The sequence below is a fragment of the Mus pahari genome, chromosome 3 (assembly GCF_900095145.1).
Source record: "Mus pahari chromosome 3, PAHARI_EIJ_v1.1, whole genome shotgun sequence".
NCBI classification, from domain to species: Eukaryota; Metazoa; Chordata; class Mammalia; order Rodentia; family Muridae; genus Mus; species Mus pahari.
In genome coordinates this window covers 4,656,714-4,676,371 of record NC_034592.1, presented here as the reverse complement: position 1 = coordinate 4,676,371, position 19,658 = coordinate 4,656,714, and the positions used below count along the sequence as shown (strand labels likewise).

General features: G+C 39.4%; 1 pseudogene; it reads left to right on the top strand.

Annotated features, from left to right (window-relative positions):
• The first annotated feature begins 8,075 nt into the window (after nt 1-8,075).
• Nucleotides 8,076-9,100, top strand: LOC110318161 (annotated as a pseudogene).
• Nucleotides 9,101-19,658: the final 10,558 nt, after the last annotated feature.

Sequence of the window (19,658 nt, the reverse complement as noted above, 5' to 3'; positions counted from 1 at the left end):
TGCAATGGTTAATTCTATTGTTCTGTAGCACAGCAGGGTGAGTATACATTACAATAATTCTCTATGTGATATCAGAACATAAGAATGTGCATATAGTCACCTTATAGAAATACTGAAAGCTTAAATTTAAATGATGGCATGTTCATCATATTTAGTCAATCACTACTCAATTACAGACATGTTTAAAGACATGGCATTTCAAAATATGTATAATGCTTTTGCCAATAGAATAAATAATAGACTGAAAGAGGTATTCAAACACATTCAGTTGCCATTCAGGTTGTGAATTTTAATCTTAGAGAAGTAGAAAGCACAATATCTTTATTATACTAACAATCCTGGTAAAATTCCACTGCAATTCAGAGCAAGGAAACAACCTTGACTTTGAAGGAGGGGCAGTATTGAATTCTGGATATATAATGATTACATAGTTCTCCAAAAGAGGGAAATACAGCTGTGACCTGCAAAAATTCCAAATGTATTTGGGCAGCCCCATGGGAGTACCTGAACTAGCATACATTTCTTAATGCCTAAAGTCAGAGAGGCCAGTATGCCAGATGAAATGCTATAACAAAACACCATAGAGTATTTGGGGGCTGTTTTTATATAATATTAACCCAAAAGAGCCCCACTCAAACATCTCCCCAGTGTTCCTAGGTGATAGATAGGTGGCAATTATTTCTCATAGTCTGTAGGCTGGGTAGGTGAGACTAGGATACAGTGTGATGATGGCCATCTGCTAGGAGCTAATGGCTAACTTTAATAGTATCCTCACATGAACGTCTCTGGGATGCATGACCAGAGTATGATCTTAATCATTAAAGCATTAGTCTATGACTTTATCATATCTTAAAGCCCCCACCTCCTACCACAACATGAAGGCTTATATTTTTCCTTTAAAATATTTTTATTGAGAATTACATATATTCATATAAAGTGTTTTGATCAAGTCCACTCACTCTCTAGCTCTCCCTTCATATTCTTCCCCATTAAACTGTTCTTTCAAATTTATGTGCTTGTTTGTTTTAACTCACTTCAGTTAATGGGTATAACGTCATCTATTGAATCATGGTAGACTCTCAGGAGCCTCATCCATAAAGAAATTCGACTCTCCCTCTTCTAACAGCCATCAGTCAACAATAGTCCCCTAACTGTGATTGAGACTTCATGACTATTTCCTTCCTCCATGCTGGAATTTTGTCTGGATTGATCATGGGAAGGTCTTACACTTGCAATCATTGTGTCTTAAGCAACTTCATTTGTGGCCAAGAACCGTTGTTTGCTATAGTCATCTACTAGCCCTGGCTCTTACAATCTTAGAACCTTTCTGTCTTCTACCCACTTCTGTGAAGATCCCTGAATCTTGAGATCTGCATGTGTACAGTCTCTTATTATTTGAACAGTTGTGAATGTCTTGATTGCTAGCTACTGAAAAAAGAAAGTTCTTTGATGATACTTGTAAGATGCACGATTCTATGTGGATAACTATTAGTCATTAGGAGTCAACTTAATACCACGTCTAGTTGGCAGAATAATAGTATTAAGCTCTCCCTTAGGGACTGAGACCTGTTTAGCTACAAGTTTTCAGCTTCAGTAACAGTGCCGGATATGAGTCCCATCTTGTGGAATGGGCCTTAAATATAGCCAGAAAGTTGATAATTACTCCCATAGCATTTGTGCCACTATTACATGAGTGGTTTTGTCTTGTCATGCCAGTTGTTACTGTAGTTCATAGAGTTCACAGTTATGTAAGACTAATAGATTATGTTTCACCCCCAGTAGCATACATCGTACCTCTCCGTGCTAAACAAATTAACAGGTAGAGTACAAGGTTCCAGTCAGTTCCAGCTTGACTAATGGCCTATGATTCAAGTATGTGCTATCTGCAGCAATATTATATGGCCATCAATTTCTGGAGAGTAACCATGAACAACAGCAACATAATATAGAGTTTCAACTTACCAATGCCTCCAAAAGAGGTAACCTATACCCAGCACTGGGCTTTTAATTTAATAGCAAGTGATGTAGTATCTAGGAAATGGATTAAATGGAGTTACCCTATAAAAGGTGGGTAGGTATATTTAACATACATATTTGGAGAGAGACAAACAAATGTCTGGTTACTAAGATAACATGAAAGGAAAAGCCAATACCACTAGAATTTATGATTGTTATAGGAGAAATGAAACTGTTTTTGTCCAACCTAGGATTTGGATGTTTTGTGTATCTAGTCTTAAAAATTTGAGGTTTCTTAGAAGCACATCTAAGGCTCATGGTTGCATGTATTTTACAATTAATGTTTGTTTTTCAGAGTTCCAGAGAAAGATATCCTATCTTGTCATTGTATGCCTAGAAGTTAGTTACGTTGTAAAAACTTAAACAAAAGGTAAAGTGATTAAATAGCTTAAGGATTGGCCATTTGAGTTTGCCAGATATAGCTAGCACAAATTAAGAATTTATGCTAAATTAACAATTATCTAGTTAAATTTGAACTTATGATAGACAATGAAGACAAATTCTTACTACAAGTATCCCCATTGCAACATTTAGTATTCACCTGCAACTTAAATTTAGCTGGTTGTCATTTATTTTTATTTAGCAATACTGTTACCAATCCACCAGTAGATTAGTTCTATACCACAATAAGTACTTAATAATTATATATGTTGAATGATTGAATAATTAAAAGATATCTTTTAACTATTTGAATATGAATGAACTTAGCTTTGGGTTTGAAAGGAAATAATACCCACTTTTAGATTCCAGAGTGTTTTATGTACAGATATACCTTGGACTAGACATGCTGGTGTGTGCATGCGTGTGTGTGTTTGTGTGTGTGTGTGTGAAAATGTGCATGTGCATGTGTGTGTGTGTACATGCATGTGTTAAATTCTGTGATATCTGGTCATATTTTGAGTCCATAGCTTGAGAAACCATGGATTTCTGAACAAAAGTGCAACATATACTGATTTTTAATAAATTACGATTCTCAAAGAAATGGATGACATATTCTGTTAAGAATCAAAAAGTACTGTAGATGATCAAGCAACCTTCTCAAAAAACAACTCTACTCTCAAGGAGTCAACAAAGTGATAGAGAAAAGTGTTGCTTTTCCTCATTCCTCTTCCTTCTCTCCTACCTATCCTAAACTTGGTGGTATACGAGGAAACAGATTTGCTCAGAGAAGGGTGGAAGGGATTATTAACCTTCTTCTCCTCCACCTCTCACAGTACAAATCCAAGATGAGAAGAGGGAACAGAACATGACTGGTGGTAAAGCTATGGCTTTGCTTCATGCTTTGGAGGTTACCATATCTATAAAAAGTTCTTATTTTACTTCAGTTAATAATACAAGTTCCTGTTCTCTGTGACTGATTCCTCGTGCTGTCTTTCTGGGAGCCAGTGTGGTGTAGAATAAATTGAAGCAGGACATAGCATTGGATATACCTTTAAAGACTGAGGGTCTTCGGATATAGTTTTAAAGACTTTTGGTCTCTGGCCTTTAAACTTTAGCTGAGCTGAATGCTGGCTTTTAAAATATCTTAATAACTTTCTTTCTTATCCTTCTTCTCTAATGTAATCATTCCTAGTTTTTTGTATCTTTTTTTAAGGAAAATAGATCACATAGTTTTTACAACATCCTTTTTCTTTTCTGTACAAAAGTCCACTAAAAGTTCCAACATAAATCCAAACCATAAATTGAATAAGAAGTTTAAAACAAAGATGTTTACATGTGTTCCATCAAGAGTAGTTATCTAACTAGACATTTATTTTCCATCACTAAGTCCACAGGTTCATTGAGAATTAAAAAAATCATAACTCTTGTGACTAAGTTATTGAAGCTTTGTATAAAAAAACCACAGTCAATATTTTATCTTCTGTCCTTGCACCTACAATAAATCATTAGTTCCCTTTTATAACCTTTGGTTAATTGTTTTACAACTTCTTGGAATGTGTTCTAAGTTGTAAATGCCTGCTTCTATTTCAGAAGCAATTAACTCATGACACATGAAGACTACCAGAGTTCTAATTGCAGTTTTCATATCAGAGAGGGCTTTAAAAGCAGTCCTATTAGAAAGGGCTTAATAATCACTAGTATAATTTTAGGAATTCTTATAGGATCATCATTAAGAATTAAGAAATTGCTGGGCGTGGTGGCGCATGCCTTTAATCCCAGCATTCGGAAGGCAGAGGCAGGCGGATTTCTGAGTTCGAGGCCAGCCTGGTCTACAAAGTGAGTTCCAGGACAGCCAGGATTACACAGAGAATCCCTGTCTCAAAAAACCAGAAAAAAAATCATCTATTTGTCTATACAGCATCACTACAAGACAGTACATCTTTGTTGATCTGCAGAAATCTTTTCAAAAGGGTGGATTAATAACTAGTGTTTGTTATTCAAATTTGATAATAACAAGAAAGGCATATTAATAGCAGGACTCTTTCATAAAATGTAGCCCCTTTTGGCCTTGACAGAAAAGCACTCATTCATTGGAGTTCACCGTCCATGATCTCGGGAAGTTCACCTGCTAGTTTTTACCATCTTCCATATGGCTTCTGGCACCGTCTCAGCTTACCTCTACATTTGATTTCTTCTGATAGTAAAATTTCTTTACAGAGTTGGATCTTCCTAGGTTTCCAAAAGCTGTATGTACCTGTGTACTTTTTTTTTCCAGAAGGTTTAACCTATCTGACCCAAATTATAACCAAGAAAGTCCATTTGAATCATTGATCTTGTTAGTTTAAGCCATTGTTGGAGCTGCAGGGAAAACGTCTGCTCATAATAGAAAAGTCCAATCTGTCACCAGTGTCCGTTAGTCACAAAGAGTGACTCAACTCAGCGCATTACTTCTGGTGTGCCAGAACGCCAGGAAATACCACTATAACTTTAATTGTACATGGCCAGGTTCCCGTAGATTGTGGGCAGTTGTTAGGGCTCATCAGAATTAGAGCACTTGATCTAGCTTGAAGCTGAGAGGCCCTCTTTAGTTCTTTTGGCAAGTAGGTAGGTATGTCAATAAAGGAGCTTCAATCTATGTGTGACATTGTGCCCTACACAGCCCCAGTGATTGATTAATAAGGTGACAAGGGAATGAATAAAGGACAGACAGACACACAGAAACACATACAGAAAAACTGGCATCAGATGAGATGTACTTGCTATTATAGAGGGATACCAACTATGTAAGCAATTTGGAACCTCAGTGTGTTTATTATGTTCTACACTGTAGTACAAGAAAGGAAGGAGGTAAGGAGGTGGAATAGTGTATGGCTATAAACATCTGGGAGCCAGAAGTTGCTGTTGCTGGGTTTTGTGTGCACTGCCAGCATCTACACTGACCAGAGGAAGAATCTTTTGTCAACTGCAAACCTGACCCAGGAAAGGTTTTGACAATTCCCATGGGTCTGAGACCTTGGCTCTTGTCAATAATGCCTTCACTCAAGACTTCATACACTCCTCACACTTCCTCTAAGGGATTCATTTAACAAACTGCATCACATTTATGTGCTGTCTTTCTAGAACAGTTATACGATAGCTTAATTCTATTGGGATGTTGTTCACTTTCAGAGGTCCTTCGCTAATCTGCTTATCAACTGTCAGAACAAAACTTCACCGAGTATGTGGTATAAAGAAGACCAAGTTACTTCCTAGGGTTATGGAGATCTTGTTGTGAGGATACCACTCTCATGACACAATCTAACTTTAGGTCTGAAGGCTGTGTTTCCAAACACCACTATGTTAGGGTTAGGGCTTCATCGTGTGAAGTGGAGGCACAATTCTTTGCACTGTAGGCCCAGGGGAAAAAAGAATTACATTCAGGAATTCCAAACTATGGAGGAAGCATGAAGGAAATTGGATTTGTGGGGTCCTGTGACCTGGATAGAGTTACTTACATTTACAGACGTTCCTTCCCTCTGGTCTTTCCTTCATCCTGTCTTTCTTGCAGCTTGCATGTAGCTTAGCTACGTTGCCATTGTAAATCTGCTTGCATTTCCCAGTGAGCTTTTCATCCTGGTTCTTAGCATTTTTCCATTTTACTGATACATCTTACTCTTCTGTGAAGCAGTTTTCTTTTCATTTAACTGCATTGAACAAGTGCTAAAAAAAGTTGTCTTCTTGAGAGCTTGAAACATTTCATAACAATCTTCGGCTGCGATTCAAAGGTATTCTGGAACTGACAAATGTACTTCTACTTTTTTCATTTATTTTTCTTGGTAGATGTTTGACCTGTGGTTTCACTGCCATTTTCTTATTGACCACAGTCATTCACAATAACAACCCAAGGTTTGTCAGCTCTTCTTTTCTATGTTTTCCTTGAGAACTATGGCACCTATTTCATAACTATCCAGATTTGTATGGTAGCCCATTTCCAGCCATTTGATTTCTCAAATAATTACAAAGACTTAAATTTTTGGTGTACTACCGAATATCACACAACTCAGGTTGCTAGGTTAGTAAAGTCTGTTTGTGTATTTAAACAGGCCATCTATCTATCTATCTATCTATCTATCTATCTATCTATCTATCTATCTATCTATCTATCTATCGTTTGAGTATTTTGCCTATGTGTAAGTGTGTTCACCACATGCATGGAGTGCCCTCAAAGGATAGAAGAGAGCATATCTTCCCTTAGGACTACAGCTCGCAATTGTTGTGAGCAGTCCTTCAAGTACTGTACATCAAACCTGGCTCCTCTGGGAGAACAGCCAGTGTTCTTAAGTGCTGATCCATTTTTCTAGCTCATGAAATAGGTCATTCATCTAAGTATTTATAAATGATTAAGGTTCCCTGGCAATATCAATGCACACTAAAGCTAGAACTAACTAAATTTGCATATAGTCATGTGATAGTAATAATAATAATAGTAATGGTAATAACTGGCAAGAAGAAAGTGATGAAACAGTGTTTCATCAGCATCCCCAGGGGGCAGAGGTAGCATAAGTCTATGTGGAAAATAATCATTCAGAGTTGTAGACGCCCCGAATGCAGTGGCCCTGAGGTTGGGGCATGCTTGATTTATTTGAGGCAGTATAAGGTGAGCAGAGTAATCAAAGAGAGGAGAGCAGAGGTGCTGAAGAGTTAAAAAGGCCAAAGAAATGGAGTTCAATATTTCAAATCTGAAACATTTTCCACAAGATGTTTTAAATGATTTTCTCCAGCTTGTGTCACTATTGTTGCTTGCTGGGACAGAATATCATAACTGCTCTGGTTCCAGTTTAGGTTCCCTGCTTCTTGGTTTGTAGCATGTATAAATAAATCGCTGCCACATGAAACCTCCAGCATGAATGGGTTCCATCATGACTTCCTCACTGTAGTGAACTGAGATCTCCCTGAATCCAGGAGTCCAAGTAAACCTGTCCTCTCTCAAACTGCTTCTGTGTGGTGCTCTGTCATGGCCCTGAGAAAGGTAAGTAACGCCAAGGGACTGATAAACCCAGGTCTGTCTGTCTGTCTGTCTGTCTGNCTCTCTCTCTCTCTCTCTCTCTCTCTCTCTCTCTCTCTCTCTCTCTCTCTCTCTCCTGTTACTCAGGTCTTATTTTTACCTCTTAGCTCTTGACTTTGATCTTCCATGGAGAGCTTTTGTCCTGAGTCTCAAATGACTCATCCCTTTTGAATGTTTAGTCAAATGGCCTTTCCTCAGAGAAGTCTTCCTCCCAACCTTTCCCATCATTGTCCCCAGTTTGTTGGGTGACTGCTGTGGCTGCCATTGCTTTTTAGCACTCACAGATCAGCTTCTGTCTTACTATCAGCTGCAACTCAACAAGGCTTAGTGTTGTCACTGATTTTCTCACAACTTTCTCCACAACTTTCTGTGCCAGGAAATTTTATCAAGCACCCCCTAATACTTGTTGAATAAATAACTGGATAAATAAACATTATTACTCTATTAAAATAGGACAAAATTGATTAAAAACTTGAATAGTCATAAGAAAAGAGTTAATGTATAATGTTCTGAAAAAAGTACGTGAATCTTGAAGTGCTTATGTTTGTATGTAGATATGTCTACCTTACGATATGTCTTGTAGCTCTCTGCTCCTCTCTGAAAGCCACATCTTCTTGTGTAGTGCCAGCCTCAACTCGTAAACAAAATGGTGAAGGTTGGTGTGAGTGGATTTGGCCTTATTGGGTGCTCGGTTACCAGGGCTGCCGTCTGCTCTCCACTTGGCAAAGTGGAGATTGTTGCCATCAACGACCCCTTCATTGACCTCAACTACATGGTCTACATGTTCCAGTATGACTCCACCCATGGCAAATTCAAGGGCACAGTCAAGGCCGAGAACAGAAAGCTTGTCATCAAAGGGAAGCCCATCACCATCTTTCAGGAGCAAGATTCTGCTAACATCAAATGGGGTGATGCCTGTGCTGAGTATGTCGTGGAGTCTACTGGCATCTTCACCACCATGGAGAAGGCTGGGGCCCACTTGAAGGGTGGAGCCAAAAGGGTCATCGTCGTCGCCCCTTCTGCCAATGCCCCCATGTTTGTGATAGGTGTGAACCACGAGAAATATGACAACTCACTCAAGATTGCCAACAATGCATCCTGCACCACCAACTGCTTAGCCCCCCCTCCCAGGCCAAGATTATCCATGACAACTTTGGCATTGTGGAAGGGTTCACGACCACAGTCCATGTCATAACTGCCACTCAGAAGACTGTTGATGGTCCCTCTGGAAAGCTGTGGCGTGATGGCCGTGGGGCTGCCTAGAACATCATCCCTTCATCCACTGGTACTGCTAAGGCTGTGGGCAAGGTCATCCCAGAGCTGGACAGGAAGCTCACTGGTGTGGCCTTCCGTGTTCCTACCCATAATGTATCCATTGTGGATCTGACATGCTGACTGGAGAAACCTGCCAAGTGTGATAACCTCAAGAAGGTGGTGAAGCAGGCATCTGAGGGCCCATTGAAGGGCATGCTGGGCTACACTGAGGACCAGATCGTCTCCTGTGACTTCAACAGCAACTCCCACTCTTCCACCTTTGATGCTGGGGCTGGCATTGCTCTCAATGACAACTTTGTAAAGCTCATTTCCTGGTATGACAATGAATATGACTATAGCAACAGGGTGGTGGACCTCATGGCCTACATGGCCTCCAAGGAGTAAGAAACCCTGGACCACCTTCCTCAGCAAAGACACTGAGAGCAAGAGAGAGGCTCTCGGTTGCTGAGGAGTCCCTATCCCAACTCGGCCCCCAACACTGAGCATCTCCTTCACAATTTCCATCCCAGATCCCCATAACAGGAGGGGCCTAGAGAGCCCTCCCTACTCTCTTGAATACCATGAATAAAGTTCACTGCACCCACAAAAAAAGGTATGTCTTGTAGATATATCTACAAGATAAGACATACCTTGTAGATATGTCTGCTTTAAGGCAAGAGGGTAATACACAATGAAAATGAATTGTGAGGAAGGGAACAGGATAGTGAGCAAGTGTGGGGAAAGAGGGTATGGGAGAGGGCTGGGAGTGAGATTGAATATATGTAGCAGAGAATGGCCTAGGGGACATCCATGGGAGGAGAGGCCCTTGGTCCTGTGAAGGCTCTATGCCCCAGTATAGGGCAATGTCAGGGCCAGGAAGTAGGAGTGGGTGGGTTGGGAGGGGTAGGGAATAGGGGATTTTCGGAGAGGAAACTCAATATAAATAAAGAAAATATCTAATAAAAATAAAAGGAAAAAAGAATAAGAAAATAGTGGGGGACATCTCTGGGACTAGCTGGAGGTCTACGACAGGGGAGGGTATGGGGAGTCTATGGGAGTAACCCTAGCTGAGATGCCTACCAGAGGGGGTTATAGAGACTGAAGTAGCCACCCCCTGTAACCAAACGGGAGTTCCAGAGGAAAGAAGGGGACCATCAATCCACTGATAAAACCTTCAACCCAAAATTTGTCTTGCTTACAATATGTGCAGAAATAAAGATGGAGCTAAGATTGAGGGAACACCCAAAGAATGATGGCCCCAACTTGAAATCCTTCCTATGTGAGAGAACCAATCCCTTGCACTACATCATCCCTGTGCCCACATGGGAGAAGAAATTAACCATGACTCCATAAAGATGTCTTCAATCATTAGCACAGGTGCCATGGCACATTCAGGAGAACATTAACAGAAGAACAGCACACACACACACACACACACACACACACACACACACACACACACACATGATAATTAAGCATGCACTGGAGAAGCTAATGTTTTAAGGTGTAACTTTAAAGAGGTCTCTTCAGGTTCTCTCTCTCTCTCTCTCTCTCTCTCTCTCTCTCTCTCTCTCTCTCTCTGTGTGTGTATGTGTGTGTGTGTGTGTGCATGTGTGTGTGTGTGTGTATTTGTGTGTGTGTGTGCAATTTGGCTCACAATAGGATAATTGTGTGCCCAAGTTTGGGATGGTTTAGTTTATTGCTACTGTCCTGTTGTAATTATTAATAGCTCTCTGACCTTTCTTCTCTCTAAAGTGTTCCAGTTTAGATGATGAATTATATGGTCATTGGTGATTGCAGAAGACACAGCTGTAACTATAACTCACCAACAGACTTGTCTTCACTTTTAATTTCAGACGATTCATCTGTTCCAACTCATGCCCTTTTCACATAAAAATCTGACCCTAAATTATACAAGGCTTTTTCCAATAAAAGAAATTAGAAATTATTCTAATTCATTGAAGGGAATATGTTTTCAGCATAAATTTGTTTCCAAGTGTGCCAGAAAGGAAAGCCAATGTTCCTTCTCATTCCTGCGAGAGGTATAGGAAGTCGCTAGCTTCCACTGGGATTGGAAAAGCCATCTCTCTGTTGATTTCTAAGGCCAAGCTCTTATTAGTATGCAGGCCATGGTGTGTTCTTTGCTAGTCATCCAGGACATATATCAATAAGCACTGCAGCTGGACAAAGGAAGACAGCACAATGCGTTGCCCGTGGACAGTGAGTAAACTGTTTCTCTGAAGGAAGGGGCAAGCAGCTATTTTCAGCAGTCATTCACACAGTCTGTCCCAGAGGAATAGGATAGAAAGTCTTTGAAGTTCTCTTTCAACCTTATAATAACATCTCACCCACGTTCAATGTGAATAAATTTGGAAATCTTCTGTGGAAGTGATTGATCTTTTCCCCTCTCAGAGATGTCATGGATGGAAAATATAGAACTTTCCTTGGACCCCCTTGTGTTCTAGTGTCTCCTAGAAGGTCTTTGGTCTGTCAAACAAAACAAAACAAACAGCAGCAGCAGCAACAACAACAACACCAACAACAACACCAACAAACCCCTCTGCCTCTTTCCCCTCCCTACATCAGGTTTTTTTTTTCCTGGACAATGGTCAGCACATATTTTATATTGTTGCTCTATCTTTGAAGTCTTTCATACACACAAGTCAATCATTGTTACTATTTAGCCATCTCTTCCTGGGGTAAACTCCAAATTGTTTCATTTTCTCTGATTATTTTAAAGGCTGTCAGGACCCATTTTTTTTTCTCCCCAGAAGTCTCTCATTTAAACTAGAACTAATACTGGATTTACTAATGTTTTCCACCATTCAAGGTACTCAGTAATTGACATTAATTTTTGAATGAACAAACAAACTTGTCTACAAACTTGACTTATCTTAAAATATCAATTACTATCCCCTGTACTTTACCGCTTAACAAACTCACTTCCTTTGGGATAGGGAGATCGCACAGTATGTAAAGTGTTTGTCTCCACCAGCAAGGGAAACTGAGGTCAATTTTCAGAACTCATATAAAAAATTAAACACAGCAAATGAAAACCAAATATTTTTTTAAAAAAGCAAAACCCAGGTATTTTGAACCTGTAATTCCAACACTAGGGATGCTGGGATAAAAGGATTCTGGATTTATTGACCAGTTACACTAGGCAAATTGAGGTGGGTATAGTGAAAAACTCTGACTCAAAAGGAAAGGTGGAGAATGATTGGGGAAGGCTCCTGATGTCACCCTCTGGTCAGCCAACCTGATTATGGACACAAATACACATTTACAAAATTGACTCCCTTTGCTAATAACTATAATGGGGATTAATACATAATTCTTGGTTAAATTAGGGGACACAAAGCTTTTCTTCAGTTTTTGCCCTGTAAGGAGTTAAGCACTTTCCATTTTTCCCTTTATCATTTGCAGATAAAGACATGACTTATTCTGATATCATTATTCTGAACCTAAAATAAGTGATGTTTCAGTGAGTGAAAAGCAATAAAGCTTGTGCATAAGTTTAATAAACTCATTTCCATCAGAAGTTTGTTCACTTAGTCTAGAAATGACTCAAAGAAGAAGCAAATATATATTGAATGAATAAAAGGATGGAATAACTACCTAAGACGATTTGGTGTAGTTCCACAGGAGAAGTTGTATATAAATGGGATATAGAAAGCAATAAAAACATCTTTCTCCAAACAGCATCCTTTTGGAGTCATACAGCATGCATTCTCATCTCAGAAGAGCAGAAGGGAGGGGATGGGAAGGGAAAAAAATATTAGTAACAGCTTGCTTCTGTATGTTTTTTTTTTTCAGTAGTTTTTTAATGCTACTTGGACTCAACAGTATTACAATCCTCATGCTCCAGAAATTAACTCATCCCTAATCAATGGTGCTTTCCCAGTCAGTAACCAGTGTTCTTCCTGGAGCTTATTCTCTTTAGAAGTGCATGGCCATTGCTCATAAATTGCAAGAGCCCAAAGTTGCTATAAAATCCAAAGCTTGTTGGTTCACAATTAGGACATTAATTAGAACTATGAAGAAAAGCTCCTGGGTCTAATAATGGTCTGGTACAACAAGTCTTCTATACAGGATGCATTTGCATGGCCAAGGAAGGCTGTCTAGACAAAAATCTGAAGCATATTTTGTTTCAACACATAGACACTTATTTCCTAGTGCTAGAGAAAGCCAACTAGGGCAAATGAAAAGAAATTCTTCATGCATAAACAATTTACTATAACTTAATTTGGATGTAGTTTAGAACCTTTTGATAATATAATTGAATATGGTTTCTTATGGTTATTGTCAAGTAATGAGATGAAGGCAACTTATACATGAGAGACCCTTTTGAAACAGTTCTACCTGCCAGGGACTAAGATCTCAGTGCTGGGGACAGGAAGCTACATCACTTGTTTTACAACAAATCTAAACCCAAGACCCATATGCTTTCATGGACATTTGTCAGCTATCTCTTCCTGGAATTGGAAGAATGGTAGAAAAAGAATTGTGCTTCCTAGAGAGCAATAAACCAACCCAAAATGTAGAAAAGTAAAAAGATGAACAGCAAGCAGAATTTACTGAACAGATGATGCTCATTAAGTTAACAGAGTTTTGAAAAGAAGCATTGATGTGAATAATTGATTCACAAATTCTGTATATTCTAAATTCAGCGTAAAATCCCAAGACCAAAATCCTTCCAGTATTTCATCATCATTCTCTAGAACTTACCAGAAAAATACAGTAAGCAGCAGTTTAAATCAACCCGTAAATATGTGTCAAAAATAAGGTCTAGAAAGAAGAACAGAGCGAGCATGGGCACAGGAGGCCAGGATAAGGAATCGTGGGAAACAGAATCCACCAACAGGTTCACGATACAGAAGAAGGACTTAAGTTTCTCTGTTTGTAGGATGAGGCTGCTTTGTGGAAACTGCTGTTCAATGTAGGCTCTATATGTATGTGTGGTTCACCTAATGTGTAAACATTTTAGTTAGTCACGAATATTACTTTGTTTAATTCATCTAATTGTTTTAACTGGTTTTAAAATTGAATCGTATGTCCATTTCCAGAGTTTCATGTTTGCTAGAGTTTGGACAGGATTCTTTCCTAGCGGCCCAGGTAATAAAGGTCTGGTCCTTTGTTTGGTGTTGTTAAAATAGGATGGGGTATCTTTAAGAAAATGGGCTCAGTGGGGTGTCTTACATGTGTTCTGTTGAAAAGGACTTTAGTATACTGGTCTTTCTCTCTCTCTTCATATCTGGGTTATGTACTAAATGGGCATCCTCTGTTGTGATTTGTTTCATATATATATATATATATACACCACTGTGCCACTGGACCCACAAAGCAGCAAGCTGCAGACTGGCTTGGACCAAATCTCTTGTGAGCCAGTGCAAGCCCTTTTGACTTTTACAATTCTTTGTATTTAGCATTAAAATATTATTGGAAAGCTGACCAACATAGGCTTCATTAGAAAAATTATAAGACCTGGTTATTATGGGTCTGCATTTCCTCATAGCCTGGAGCTGTGATGATGTAGTTTGTCACCTTGGTTCAGGAAGAACAGGAAGAGGTGCAGTGATAGGCAGAAAGGCAATTAGCTGGAGGCCCACCGACTAATCTGACCAGAACAGAGGGTTACAGGGAGAAAACTTTGAAAAGATCAGTTAGAACCAAACTGAGGGCATTTGGAAGGTCAGGACAAGCAATTTGGATTTAATCTGATAGGTTCTTCACACCACCTTCCCACAGTGGGTTTTTATTTTGTGAAGAGCTGATATGTTCTGAGGTTCAAATCAAATAGTGTCAGACTTTCCCTATTTGTACAAAGCCCAATTAATGAAGGCAGACTTTTCCTTCTCATCTTTTGGAAAATTTTCTATTTGAAACTTTTCTTAAATATTTGATATACATTCCCGTGAATTATTTGTCAGCACACTGTAGTTAGTCAACATCATCATCGACAACAATAAAAGGTGAAAATTTTTGTATCTCAAACATAGACAAGTGGATAGGTTTACCCTAACAGCTATTCTTGCCTTGAGAATTTGTGCTTATAGTGTATGTTTTTTAATATATTTTCATAATACCTGATAAAGCACTGTTTGCAGTTTAGTTGACTCATATCTCCAAGTTCATTTAAAGGAAAAGATAGAGTTTCATTTAAAGAAATCAATAAGCTTTTTAAAAAGGTATTAATGTATGTGTATGTACGTATGTGTATATATGTATTCATGGTGTGTGTGTGTGTATGTGTATATGCATGTGTATGTGTGTCTCTGTGTCTCTATGTGTGTGTATCTGTCTCTCTCTTTTTATGTCTCTCTGTGTCTCTGTCTATGTCTTTGTCTCTGTGTGTGTGTGTGTGTGTGTGTGTGTAGTGTGTGTGTGTGTGTGTGTGTGTGTGTGTGTGTGTGTGTATGTGTGCATGTGTGCTTTTGTGCCACAGTGTTGAGAGTCAGAAGATAGCTCCATGAAGTCAATTATCTCCATCAACGTTAATGTGGGTTCTAGAGACTGAATTCAGGCTGCCAGGCTTGTGTAACCAATGTCCTTACGCACTGAGCCAGCTAATAGGCCAAGAGAGCAAAAATATTTTGAGCCACTGTCTTAGTCAGGGTTTCTATTCCTGCACAAACATCATGACCAAGAAGCAAGTTGGGGAGGAAAGGGTTTATTCAGCTTACATTTCCATACTGCTGTTCATCACCAAAGGAGGATGCACGACTGGAACTCAAGCAGGTCAGAAAGCAGGAGCTGATGCAGAAGCCGTGGAGGGATGTTCTTTACTGGCTTGCTTCCCCTGGCTTGCTCAGCCTGCTCTCTTATAGAATCCAAGACTACCAGCCCAGAGATGGTCCCACCCACAAGGGGCCTCTCCCCCTTGATCACTAATTGAGAAAATGCCTTACAGCTGGATCTCATGGAGGCATTTCCCCAACTAAAGCTCCTTTCTCTGTGATAATTCCAGCTGTGTCAAGTTGACACAAAACTAGCCAGTATAGCCACTATCAAGTAATAGTGAATTCCTTAACTATAAACCTTTATTTTACTCTCTTAGTAAATGCTACAGGCTTGAGGCAAAAAGCTCTGGAAAAGATGTGCATGCTACATTTATAGCTATGAAGTGCAGCACTAACATTTACCCTCTCCTTCATCTGGAGCTAGAGTCCTTTTTCATACCATTTGAGTACTTAGACTTCCACTTGTTCTTCAATCAGCCTAGAAATACTGATGGCAGGTAACTGCAACCTGTTGACTGTTTTTGCTCTTTTTATATTCATATTTTAATAGCACAGCGTGATGGTTCATTTGACTGTAACATTGACAAAATCTGGAGTCACCTGGGAGAAATAGCCTAAAGTCATTGTTCTCAACCTGTGGGTCATGACTGTTTTGCGGGGTTGAACAAGGATTTCATAGGGATTGCCTAAGACCATTGGAAACCACAGATATTTACATTACGATTCATTATTGTAGCAAAATCATAGTCATGAAGTGGCAACAAAATAACTTTATTGTTAGAGTCACCACCATATAAGAAACTGAATTTAGGAGTTGCAGCTTTAAGAAGATTGAGAACCAGTGGTCTAGATCAAGTTGACATGTCTATGCATAAGTAATTATGTTAAAGTTGGAAGACCTGTCTTCTGTGGAGCATTCTATTCTTAGCATCCATTGTCTCTAGAGCAGCAACTATATCCTTTCCAGGGCAGGATATAGTCAGAAAAGGGAAATTCAGGTCTACTATTACTGTTCTTCATCTTAAGCTGGATGAAAGACCTATGAGTATTGTTTCCTTTACATGTGGTCTGAGAATGGTATTACCAGTAAGTAAAACATGTAACATACTTGGGGAAATTTGGAAACACTTGAATAGTTTAGGGGACATGTGATTCAACAACTAAGTTGTACTTCATAAGCTCATTGCAGAAAAGGCTTTATTATTCCTAGAAATGGTTGCACATCATAAGCACACATGTTTTGTAAGTACTTAATGTTCTTCAGACCTTACCATAGTCCTCAGGCAGGATTATCTCATAACATCTTGACAACCTAACAGCTTGCTGTTATCAGAGGAGTTATAGCTATAAGGACTGGGGATTCTGGAGAATGCCATGAACACAAATCTTTGTTATATTCCAGAGTTCCTGGATATCAGAGAGTAATCATGAATACTCTGGGTCTGTTTCCTTAGACTTAAAAATTGATGTGGGGAATACTATTGTTTGGGTAAGTGTTCCACATAAGCCTCTGTTATGGGCTCATTCCCAACCCATGGCATTCTTAGGAGCTAAGGATCTTTTAAGAGATGGGACCTGCAAGCTGGTACAACCACTTTGGAAATCAGTTTGGCGGTTCCTCTGAAAATTGGACATAGTTCGTCCAGAAGATCCAGCAGTACCACTCCTGGACATATACCCAGAAGATGCTCCAACATGTAATAAGGACACATGCTCCACTATGTTCATAGCAGCCTTATTTATAATAGCCAGAAGCTGGACAGGACCCAGATGTCCCTCAACAAAGGTATGGATACAGAAAATGTGGTACATTTACACAATGGAGTACTACTCAGCTATTAAAACAATACATTTCTGTAATTCTTAGGCAAATGTATGGATCTGGAGGATATCATCTTGAGTGAGGTAACCCAATCACAGAAGAACACACATGATATGCATTCACTGTTAAGTGGATATTAATCCAGAAGCTCAGAATCCTTCTTAGAAGGGGAACAAAATACCCATTGAAGAAGTTATAGAGACAAAGTTCAGAGCAGAGACTGAAGGAACGACCATCCAGAGACTGCCCCACTTGGGGATCCATCCCATAAACAACCAACAAACCCAGACACTATGGCAGATGCCAACAAGACCCTGATAACAGGAGCCTGATATAGCTGTCTCCTAAGGGCCTTTGTCAGTGTCTGGCAAATGCAGAAGTGGATGCTCACAATCATTCATAGGACAGAGCACAAGGTCCCCAATGAAGGAGCTAAAGAAAGTACCCAAAGAGCCGACGGGGTCTGAAGCCCCATAGGAGGAACAACAATATGAACTAACCAGTACCCACAGAGCTCCCTGGAACTAAACCGCCAATCAAAGAAAACACACGGTGGGACTCGTGTCTCTAGCTGCATATGTAGCAGAGGATGGCCTAGATGGTCATTGATGGGAGACCCTAGATCCTATGAAGGTTCTATGCCCCAGTATAGGGGAATGCCAGGACTGGGAAAGGGAGTGGGTGGGCTGGGGAGCAGGGAAGAGGAGAGGGGAGAGGGGAGGGGAGAGGGGACTTTTGGAGGGGAAACTAGGAAAGGGGATAACATTTGAAATGTTAAGAATAAAGAAAATATCCAATAAGAGAGAGAGAGGGAGAGAGAGAGAGAGAGAGAGAGAGAGAGAGAGAGACCTAGTTGAAGGCCTTAATTCCTTGGTGGTGTGCCTTCCAAAGCATGCCTTCTCTTGAGGAATGCTGGTCTCTTCTGCTTCCTGGCTGCTGTGAGGTGATCGGTTTCCTCTACAATATATGCTTATCATGATGTGCTGGGTTATCGCAGTCAGCAAAACAGTGCAACAACTGGCAATGGACAGGGATCACCAAAATGAATGAAAAGTCACCTTTCTTCGTTTCAAGTTGATTATCTTAGAGATTGTCATTACAGTAATGGAAAGCTGACTAACAGTGACAAGAGTGGCATTTTGTTCATAGAACTGTAAGTGATGACTGTAAATCCAAAAATCCTCTTTACATAATACCCAATGCATTGAAAAATAAACAGCGAAAACTAGTATCAATAAGTATCACAAAACCTGAAGGTTTAGAAAAATTAAACAAGAGCATACAGCTAGTAAGTGATATAGACAGGACTGGAATTCCAATTGAGGCCACCTAGATAATACCAGTGTATTAGCTTAATTCCGGGGTCAATAATACATTGTAAATACATCAGCCAAACTAGAATTTTAAAATTTATTAATCAAGAAAATTTCCTATTTAACATTTAAATAGTTTACTTTGAATAAATATTTATGATTGATCATTTAGATATTATTTTCATGATATTTTGGAAACATAATAATCATTATGGATGTTGCTAAAATATGAAATTATGTTCACTGAATCCTTATAATATGAGAGAAGATTCTAAGGAATGATTCTAAGAGGCATACTTGTGCATATAAGTTTGGTCTTCCCATAGAGCTAAAAGTGTATTTGGGGTTGTGTGAAATTTATTAAAAATGCTGTGTAGTCCTAGTTCCATTAGTTTTCCCACATAGCATAATCAACTGGCCAAAGCTAGACAAAGCAAATCACATAGAACTGCAAAGAGACTTTCTGAGCCTTAATATATTTAATATACATATATATTAAAGATAGTTAAGTACTGCTGCATTTTGTTTTAAATCATTACAGTAACTTAAATCTAGGCAAATATGTTCATATGAGCTTTTCATCAGGGCAAAGTATAATAGAGAAATGCTCCAGAGGTTAAGCACATATGTCACACTTTCAAGAATCTGAGACAAACTTTCAATAGCTACACACAATATCTCACATTCACTCGTAAATCCAGCCTCAGAAGATTCCAGGCCTATTGAGGAACATGCACTCACAAGCACATATCCCCAAACAGGTACACACACACAATTAGCATAATACTACAATAAATCTTTGTTAAAAATTCATGGGTAGAGTCTAACACCACCATAATTGTTAGTTGCTTTTCAGTTAATAAAAAATCGAGGGGTACAAATCCCTTCCGGTCTGTGCCAGCACCGGGTCACCTAGGGCACGGAGTGGGCGGACACCCCCACGGTCCCTAGAGGATGCCCAAGCGATCTTAGGATCACTGATGAGTGGAACACAACAGCTGCTCCAATCCAATAGTAACGGGTCTGTGACAGCAGGAACAAGGACACCAGAACCCTTTCCTGACCAGAGTCTCAGGTTCCTTTTAATC